Source organism: Fukomys damarensis, unplaced genomic scaffold (genome assembly GCF_012274545.1).
Source record: "Fukomys damarensis isolate Sample0158 unplaced genomic scaffold, DMR_v1.0_HiC HiC_scaffold_35, whole genome shotgun sequence".
In the NCBI taxonomy this organism is placed as follows: Eukaryota; Metazoa; Chordata; class Mammalia; order Rodentia; family Bathyergidae; genus Fukomys; species Fukomys damarensis.
This window is the reverse complement of record NW_022900947.1, coordinates 53,030,859-53,039,886: the sequence shown is the minus strand read 5'-3', so window position 1 is coordinate 53,039,886 and position 9,028 is coordinate 53,030,859. Positions and strand designations below refer to the sequence as shown.

The 9,028-nt window shown below is 40.1% G+C and overlaps 1 pseudogene; it reads left to right on the top strand.

Annotated features, from left to right (window-relative positions):
- The first annotated feature begins 5,163 nt into the window (after window positions 1-5,163).
- On the top strand, window positions 5,164-8,467 carry LOC104853287 (annotated as a pseudogene).
- Window positions 8,468-9,028: the final 561 nt, after the last annotated feature.

Here is a 9,028-nt window from a genome sequence, read left to right as displayed (position 1 = left end):
ATATATATATGATTTATAATTATTATTTATGAGCCATATGTTTCTGTTTTGCTAAAAATTTTTCTCAAAATGAGGGGCAGATGGAAAAATAAATAGTGATATTTACAGTAAAAATGAAGTAAGGGAAGACACAGTAAGTGTTAGAGCCTGGACAGGGACATGGTTTAGACCTCAATGATGCCTTCTTTACTCTTCCCTTCATCCCTGATTCCCAACAAGCCTTTGCTCTTTAACTGGACAGAACCAGTATCTTCTTTCACCCATAACTCAAATGGACAGAACCTCCTCAGAATTTCAGGACAGCCCCACGTCTTTGGCCAAGCATTAGGAAAGGACCTCCAATCCCCAAACTTACCCCAGCCACTGTTTCAATACATCAGTGACCTTTTGATTTGCTGCCTCTTGAAAAATGACTGTGTCTCACACTACCCCTCTTCTTACATTTTTTGAGGAAAAACTTGCATCTGGTGGGGAAGTCTCTCTGAGGGAATGGAGTCTGCCGAAATGACCCTCTGCCTCCCTTTGGGTTCTTGCCCTTGCTCCAGTGAAGAATCTTCCTTCTATAAGCAGGGCTTATAGTGGAAAATGGAGATAAGACTGATGTGATGCAAGGCAAAGTTTATTTAAAGCCTAGCAAATGCAGAGGATGCAGAAGAGCTAACAGAAGTGAGGATCAGCGGAGTGAGCTACAAGTTAGGGGGAGGATCCTGCTCAGGATGCCCAATGAGTTTGAGGTACTTCATATTTAAAGGGATATGCTGCTTTTTAAAGATAAATTACTAATTGGGGCAACCTAGGCCAATCAGGGTCTCAGCCTTTGTTTCTGGGACGGGAACAAGGTCAGATGAGTATTTCTTAAGCATGCAGTAAATGTGAATAATGTGTTCACAAGGAGTACATTTCTCAAGCACATAGTGTGCAGATAAGCATGTGATATTTTTATATTCATCAGACAGACATAATAAGCATGTGATGATTTTACAGTGTCAGCCATCTGGGTCTTGCTCTGTGTTCATTTGTTTGTTTTTTGCTTTGTGTGTGTGTGTGCGCGTGTGTGTGTCCTATGCTCTTCTAATCTGTCCCAACAAAACCATGTCTCGATGTTGCAGGAAAGTGGAACAGCTCAGTGTTACAGCCAAGTGCTTATAGTTCAAGGGCTTACAGCTCCAGCAATTTGAAGACTTGAGATCCCAGAAGCTACTCCAAGAGATGGAGAAAAACCTTTATTAGCTGGCTGGCTCCAAGGAATTTGCTCATTCTAAATTCAGAGTTCCAAGTTGAGTGAGCATCAGTTTATACACAATTGGGGTAAAGAAGTTGAGAGGAACCTTTTAGGTCAGAGACATAGCTGGAAGTGTAACCTCCTGGGGTGGAGTTACCAGAACAAACACTTCTGATACAATAAGCAGGTATCACAAACAGTTGCAGCACAAACTGTTGTGAAACACTTTGATGCACGGGGAAAGAACACCTGCAGCACAAATGGTTACATTTCTGGAACAGAACACTTTATGGAAAACAAAAACAAAAACATGGGAGGGAGAGCATTATTGCCCCATCATCCTTGCCCCATCATCAGAGCACAAAGCCCAGCTGGTACAATATGAAGTCATTTACCTTGGCCTTCACCTTACTCTTGCCACTTGCTGCATACTTACTCTCTCCTGAAAATAAGCTATTAACAATCTTCCTTTCCTCACCATGAAATGAAACCTCCTTCATTTTGTGAAAGGGTTCTTACCTACTTTAGACTTTGGATCACAAATTTCCTGCTCATTGTAAAACCCTTCTGAGGCTTCCCACAGAGATCCCCGAGAAAGAGTGACAGAAATAGACTTAATCCCCATTTCCTTTTGGGCTCTCATGTGGGCACCTCTTAAGACTCTCACTTTGGCCCTACTCAATCCTAATAAACCTTTCTATTTCTAACCAGCAAAAAGGTACAAGTAAAAGGCCACTTGTGTGGCCAGCTGGACACTCCCTCCAGTCTGTTTATTGAAACACCTATTTATTGAAACACCTCAACCTTGTAATGAAAGGCTGGGCTCTCTGTTTTCAGGTCTTAGTGTCAGCTGTACTTCTTATCCCCAAGGCCAAAAAGATTGCTCTCCACTGGCCCCTACTGATGCACTCTTTCTTTACACAGCCTCTCTGATTTTCTCAGCCATCATACTTCAATAGTTCCCTCTCCATCCCAAGTTCAAGTCCTACATTCTCAGCTCTTACAGCCCTCAGTTACTTTCTGCAGCTCACCTGTCTTAAACCCTGCCAAACTCATTTTGATACCTGACTCTCCAGACTTTACCCCTCAACATGATTGCACTGAGCTCCTTGATTTTACTCTCACCTGCTTCCATCTTAGAACTTCAGAACATATTCCAGAGTCCCCCAACAGGATTATTGATGAAAGTGTCAAAGACCACCTTTCCCTGGCAGGGTATGCTATCATTGAAAGCTATCATGATATCCAGCCTGTCTACCTTGCCCAAGAAGTATGGCAGCCCTCCCCACAGGGACAACTTCACAGCAGGCAGAACTCATCACACTCCTAGAGCTCTCACTCTCACAAAAAATGAAACCACCAACATTTATACAGAATCCAAATATGCATATAATATCCTACATTCAAACACCCAAATCTCTCATGAAAGAGGATTCCCATCTGCCAAAAATACTTCTTTACAAAATGGTTTCCTAATTAAAAGCTTCTTGGGGTGGCTCTTCTATCCCACAGAGCTGCTGTCATTCATTGCAAAGGCTACCAAAGACTTAATCCATGGGATAAACATCTCAGACATAGCATATCATTTCTAGAAATAATGAAGTTGATAGAGTAGCAAAACAGGCCACTACTAACCCTCTCTCCATCCTCTACTTCCTCTTCCCTGTTATACATTCCTACTCACCCCAAGAAATAACTCTACTCAAAGGACAGGGTGCATGACAAGAGGAACAGATGTGGTTTCTCTATGAATAACTAGTCCTTCCTGAAAGCTTGCCAAACAAATCTCTTCATTTTTCCATGACTAGTTCCAAGCCAGATCATTCCCTCTGCTGTAATTCCTATAGCCTCTTGTACATCTCACCCCTAGTTTTAGGAACTCCTTGCAAAAGATTATCACCCAATGCTCCATATGCCAAACCACCAACACCCAGAGCAACCTCAGATCTCCTCACTTTCCCATTCATCCATTTTGGGGACCCCTCCCCAGCAAAGACTGGCAAATAGACATTACTCACATGCCTTTAATAAAAAAACAAAGATAACTCCTTTTTCTAGTTAACACTTTGTCAGGATAGATAGAGGTCTTTCCTGGATCAAACTGAAGATCCTCCATAGTGGACTTCCAACCTCAATTCAAACTGATAATGGACCAGAATTTACCTCACAGATCACCCAACAAGTAGGCTCCTCCCAAAACACAACCTGGAATTTCCACATCCCATAATGACCCCAATCCTCAAGTAAGGTTGAAAAGATCCATGAGTTCTGCCTTCTGTGAAGTAGTCTCTAAAGGAAGGGCTGTTATACTTCTTGGGAAGGGTATAAAGGTTGGAAATCATGATAAACAAAGCCTAACCAGGTTACACCGCTATATCTACTTAGACTGGACTAAACTCCTACCCTTCACACTTTTCAAACTCAAGTTTCTTCCCTGAAAACCTCTTATGCTCAGCTCCTTAGAGATTCTTTTTTTTAAATTTAATTTATTGGTACATTCTAGGTAGACAGTACAGTTACATTCATTCCTGGGATCCTGTACCTTTACATGCCAGGTCTTGGTTCTCATTTTTTCCCCTTGTCCCCACCCTCCCTTCACCCTCCTCTCCCACCTTCAAACACTTTAATTCCATTTTTACATTTTCTCATATTTTTTTCCTTTTCCCTTATTCCCCCTTCCCTATCCTTCTCACTGTCCCTACACATTTGGTCCTTTTCTTCCTATTTGCTAATTGACCCATTAGGATCTTGAGTACTATTTTAGTTTTTCACACCAGAGAAACTATTCAGTATTTGTATATGTTTGCCTTATTTATTTCACTTAGAAGTATATCCCCCAAATGTACCCACTTAATTATGAATGAATCTACTTTCTCATTCTTTATGGCTGAGTAGTATTCCATTTTATAGAAAAACCACATCTTCTTTATCCAGTTTACAACTGATGGGTAGATGGGCTGTTTCCAAGTTTTAGCTATTACAAACTGTGCTGCTATAAACATGGGTGTGCATATATCACTGTGGTATGATTCTTTCACTTCTTTTGGAAAGATACCCAACAGAGGGATGGCTGGGTCAAATGGAACCTCTAATCTTAGTTCTTTGAGGTATCTCCATATTGACTTCCATTGTGGTTGCACCAGTCTGCACTCCCACCAACAATGGAGAAGGGTTCCTTTCTCCCCACAACCGTGCCAACATTTGTTGTTGGGTGATTCCTTGATAGCAGCCATTCTTTGTGGGATGAGGTGAAATCTGTGTTGTTTTCATCTGCATCTCTTGAATGATCAGTGATGTGGAGCATTTTTTCATATATTTACTTGCTGCTTTTATTTCTTTGTCTGAGAAATGTCTGTTCATTTCAGATGCCCACTTTAGAATTGGGTCTTTATATTTGGGGGAGCTGGTTGTTCTGAGTTCTTTTTATATTTTAGATAATAGTCCTTTGTCTGAGGAGCAGCTGGTAAAAAGTTTTTCCCACATTGTAGGTTGTCTCAGCCTTCCATAAAGAATCTCTAAGGCACTGCAAAAGAAACCTTAGAGATTCTTTATGGAAAGCCTTTCATTGCTTTCACATTCCCTACCTCCTTCTCAAACCTAACTTCCCTTCTTTCAAATTCCTAATTTAATACCCTTAGGCATCTCATTTGGAATTACACTGACTCCACCCTCCCCAAACCCTCCAGCAGCCTGGACTAATCTCTCCATCCCTAACACCTGGTGACTTGGTATATATAAAACCCTCCAACTCCTCTCCAGGATTAAAACCAAAATGCACAGGCCCTTCCAAGAAACCCTGACTCCACCAACAGTGGCAAAATTAGAAAGTCATTCCTTCTGAGCTCACTTGTCCTTTCTAAAAAATACTTCCTTTTTCCATTTTACACCAACCAGACCCATGTCCCTGAAGATTTTACAGGCTGCCTCCTATAACTGGATAGATGGAAGACACAGGTAGACAGCCCCATGAGTCCCTCTTTTCATAACTTTAACTGTTTCTTGACCATCCTAATAGAAGAATTCCCCCATTAGTGACCTTCCTCCTCCCTAGACATCATGATCTAAGACATATGGCTACACGGAATCCCCTCAGACTTCTCTTCAGAACAAATTACCACTTTTACTTCCTGTGCTCTCCTCTGATCCTTTCCTCTCAATATTACTCATCCTCTTAACCTCTAACACAACAGCACAGCCTCTTCCTAGATACCTCAGTCAGATACTCTCACACATGGCTGATATCATATGAACCTTTAATAAAAGCATCCAACCTGCTGGCTCTGTACCCATCTTTCCCAGATAGCAGACTCAATAATCCCTGCTCCATTTGGAACATGGATGAACATCTGCAGGACCATACTTCACTGAGACTGCCTGTCACAGCTGAAGGATCTGACATCAGCTTCCCAGGAGCACTAAAAGCTATCTGAGGATAGACCTTTAAAGGCTCAGCAACTGCTGCAGCAGCTCATAATCTGACCCTCCCAGAATGGGATCCATCTAACCCAACCTGCTTCTCTGTATATTTCTCAAACCTAACAAGATCACTTTACCCAAGTTGGCTCCTTGGAGACCTCCCTTCACAAAGCTATAATCCATCTTCTCCCACCTTCTGACACAACTTTAACCCTCTGGGAACACTTTTTTGGGTACCTGAGTACACTTACTTCCAGGAGAGTATAAATGCTGCCACATCTGAACATTGCCAAGACAGGGGAAAGGACCCTCTGAAAAACACTCTCCTATCCAATGGAAGTGCCATACAACTGTAGTGGAGGAGTTCAATACCACAATGGCAAAAATAGACAGGTCATCTAGACAAAAAAAATCAACAACAAAATAGTAGAACTAACCCAAGCTTTTGAATAAATAGACTCATTAGATGTCTACAGAGTGTTCCACCCCACAAAATCAAAATATACTTTCTATTAGGCTGTGAATGGGAAATTTTCCAAAATAGACCATATGCAAGCTCATGAACATGTTTGAGTAAATGCAAAGGAATTGAAGTTATCCTATATATATTATAAAATCATAGTGCAATTAAACTGGAGATCAATAGCATAAGAAACAGTAAGAACTTTACAAACACAGAGAACTTGAATAACACTATCCTGACCAACCAATGGGTGACAGAGGAAATTAAAGAAGAAATTAGTTTTTATAATTTAATGAAAATGCCAGTACAACATTATATCTATGGGATACAATGAAAGCAGTTTTATGTGGGAAATTAATAGCAGTGAATGCCTACACTAGGGAAACAGAGTGAGCTCAAATAAAAAACCTAATGCTGAATCTGAAGAGCCTAAAAAAAATAAAGAAAAGAAAAGAAAAAGAAGAGCATAAGAAACCAAAAGCTCATTTAAGGGAGGAAGTTATAAAGAACAGAACAGATAGTGCAATGGAGACTAAGAGAATGATACAAAAAAATCAATGATTTGAAGAGTTGGTTTTTTGAAAGAATAAATAAAATTGATAAACCCTTAGCCAATCTTTTCAAAAGAATGAAAGAAAAGGCTCAAATTCATTCCATTATGAATTAAAATGGTGAAGTCACAACAGATTCAGCAGAAATCCAGAGGATCATCAATACTTACTTCGATAACCTGTTTGCTAATAAAATGGAAAACACAGAAGAAATGGACAGATTTCTAGATACAAATGAATTATCAAAGGTGAACAAAGAAGATATAAAAATTCTAAACACCCCAATTGCAATCAGTGAAATTGAAAATGTAATAAAAAACTTACCAACAAAGAAAAGCCCAGGTCCTGATGGCTTCACTGCTGAATTCTATAAGAAATTTAGAGATGAACTATTGCCACTACTTTTTAAACTTTTCAATGAAATTGAAAGAGAACCTATATTTCCAAATTAATTCTGAGCAAGTATTACTTTAATTCCAAAACCAGGGAAAGGTAACTCAAGCTGATCAACTCAAGGCTCAGGCTCCTTCCTCTACCCACAGTCTCACTCCTGTATACAGGCAGATCTCAGTGTCCTTGGAGAAACAATGGCCCAGGATTTCTCAACCAACCCTACACAGTAAAGGATGCTACAATTTTCCTTCTAGAGCTATTAATGGTTAAATCTTCTAGGACCATTAAGGGTATCAGATTATCTGGAAGCAAAAGTGGCCAGCATGTAGTTCATAACTCAACACTGTCAAGATGTTCAATTATAAGGGACACTTTCACTTGTTTTGACACAGTGCTGTAAAAGAATAAAGGATACTGTTCAAAAATTAGCATCAGACCACAAAGACCTCCACATCAGTGTTTCTTGGGATGGAAAAGCCACTGATAAGAATTTTGATTCTGACATCAATAGTGTGGAAAGAAATGGTTGCTGGCAGGCACACAGCCAGTGGCTTCTCAATGAGGTGATGGTGGAGCACTTCTTTTGACGAGAATTTCTGCATGTGGCCAAGGAGTTCTGCCAGGAATCTGGTCTTTCTGTAGACCCAAGTCAGAAGGAACCATTTGTGGAGTTAAATCAAATATTAGAAGCATTATACGTCAGAGTTCTGAGCTGCTCTGGAATGGGCAGTATCAAGCCAAGAAATGCTTATAGCACAAAATAGCTCCTTGGAATTTAAGCTACCCTCACTCTATTTTATTAGCTTGTTAATGGGTAGAACTACAAATCAGTGAGAGGCATTGCAATGTGCTAAAAATTTCCAATCATTTACCCCAAATCATCAAAAAAACATCCAGGTACTGATGGGAAGCCTTGTGTACCTGAGACAAGGGATTGAGAATTCACCATACATCCATCTGCTTGATGTAAATCAGTGGGCTGACATCTATGATATCCTCACTCTGGATGTCTGCACCCTCCCGGGGCTCTCTGTGGAGTCCCCTCTCAGCATCAATTTCTCAGTAGGTTGTGTGGTGCTACCAGCTTTAATTAACATAAAAGCTGTCATTGAACAGAGGCAGTGCGCTGGAGTTTGGAACCAAAAAGACAAATTGCCCATTGAAATTGACCTTCGTAAAAAGTGCTGGTGTCATTCTATACTTGCCCATCTCATCCTTCATCAGCAAACAACAGATAACAACCTATCCATGAAATTGGTCTGTGGCTATATAATATCAAGGGATGCCCTCAATAAAATATTCAAAGGTAGCAAATTAAAATGTCCATATTGTCCAACGCAATAAAGTCCAGGAGATACCAAACAGTTATTTTTCAGAAGAAATGAATTTCATTTGTCATTTGTAAGTGAAACTGAATTGTGAATACATTTCAGAAGAGAGCATTGAATTGAATGCAGATTCCCATATCTGTATGAGCTGATGCTCCAGGAACTCTGCTAACATGCTAGTGTGCACACTGAGGGAAGCGCCCCAGATGAGTGTTACCACAGGGCTTTACTATGCTCTTGATCCTTCTTGTACACAAATAACAGACTAAGAGAGAAATTAGGGAAACAATTCCTTTCACAATAGCATTCAAAAAAATGAAGTATCTAGGAATTCATCTAACAAAGGAATCAAAAGACCTCTACACTGAAAATTACAGTGTCTGAAAAAGAGACCAAAGAGGATATAAGAAAATGGAAAGATATCCCCTGCTTCTGGGGAGGAAGAATCAACCTAGTGAAAATAGCCATACTACCAAAACTGCTATACAGATTCATGCAATCCTGATTGAAATTCCAACAATATATTTCACAGAATTAGAGAAAATAATCCAAAAATTCATTTGGAACAAGAAGAGATCTAGAATACCAAAGCAATTCCAGGCAACAGAGACATGACAAGGGGTATCACAATCCCCAACTTGAAAATATACTATAA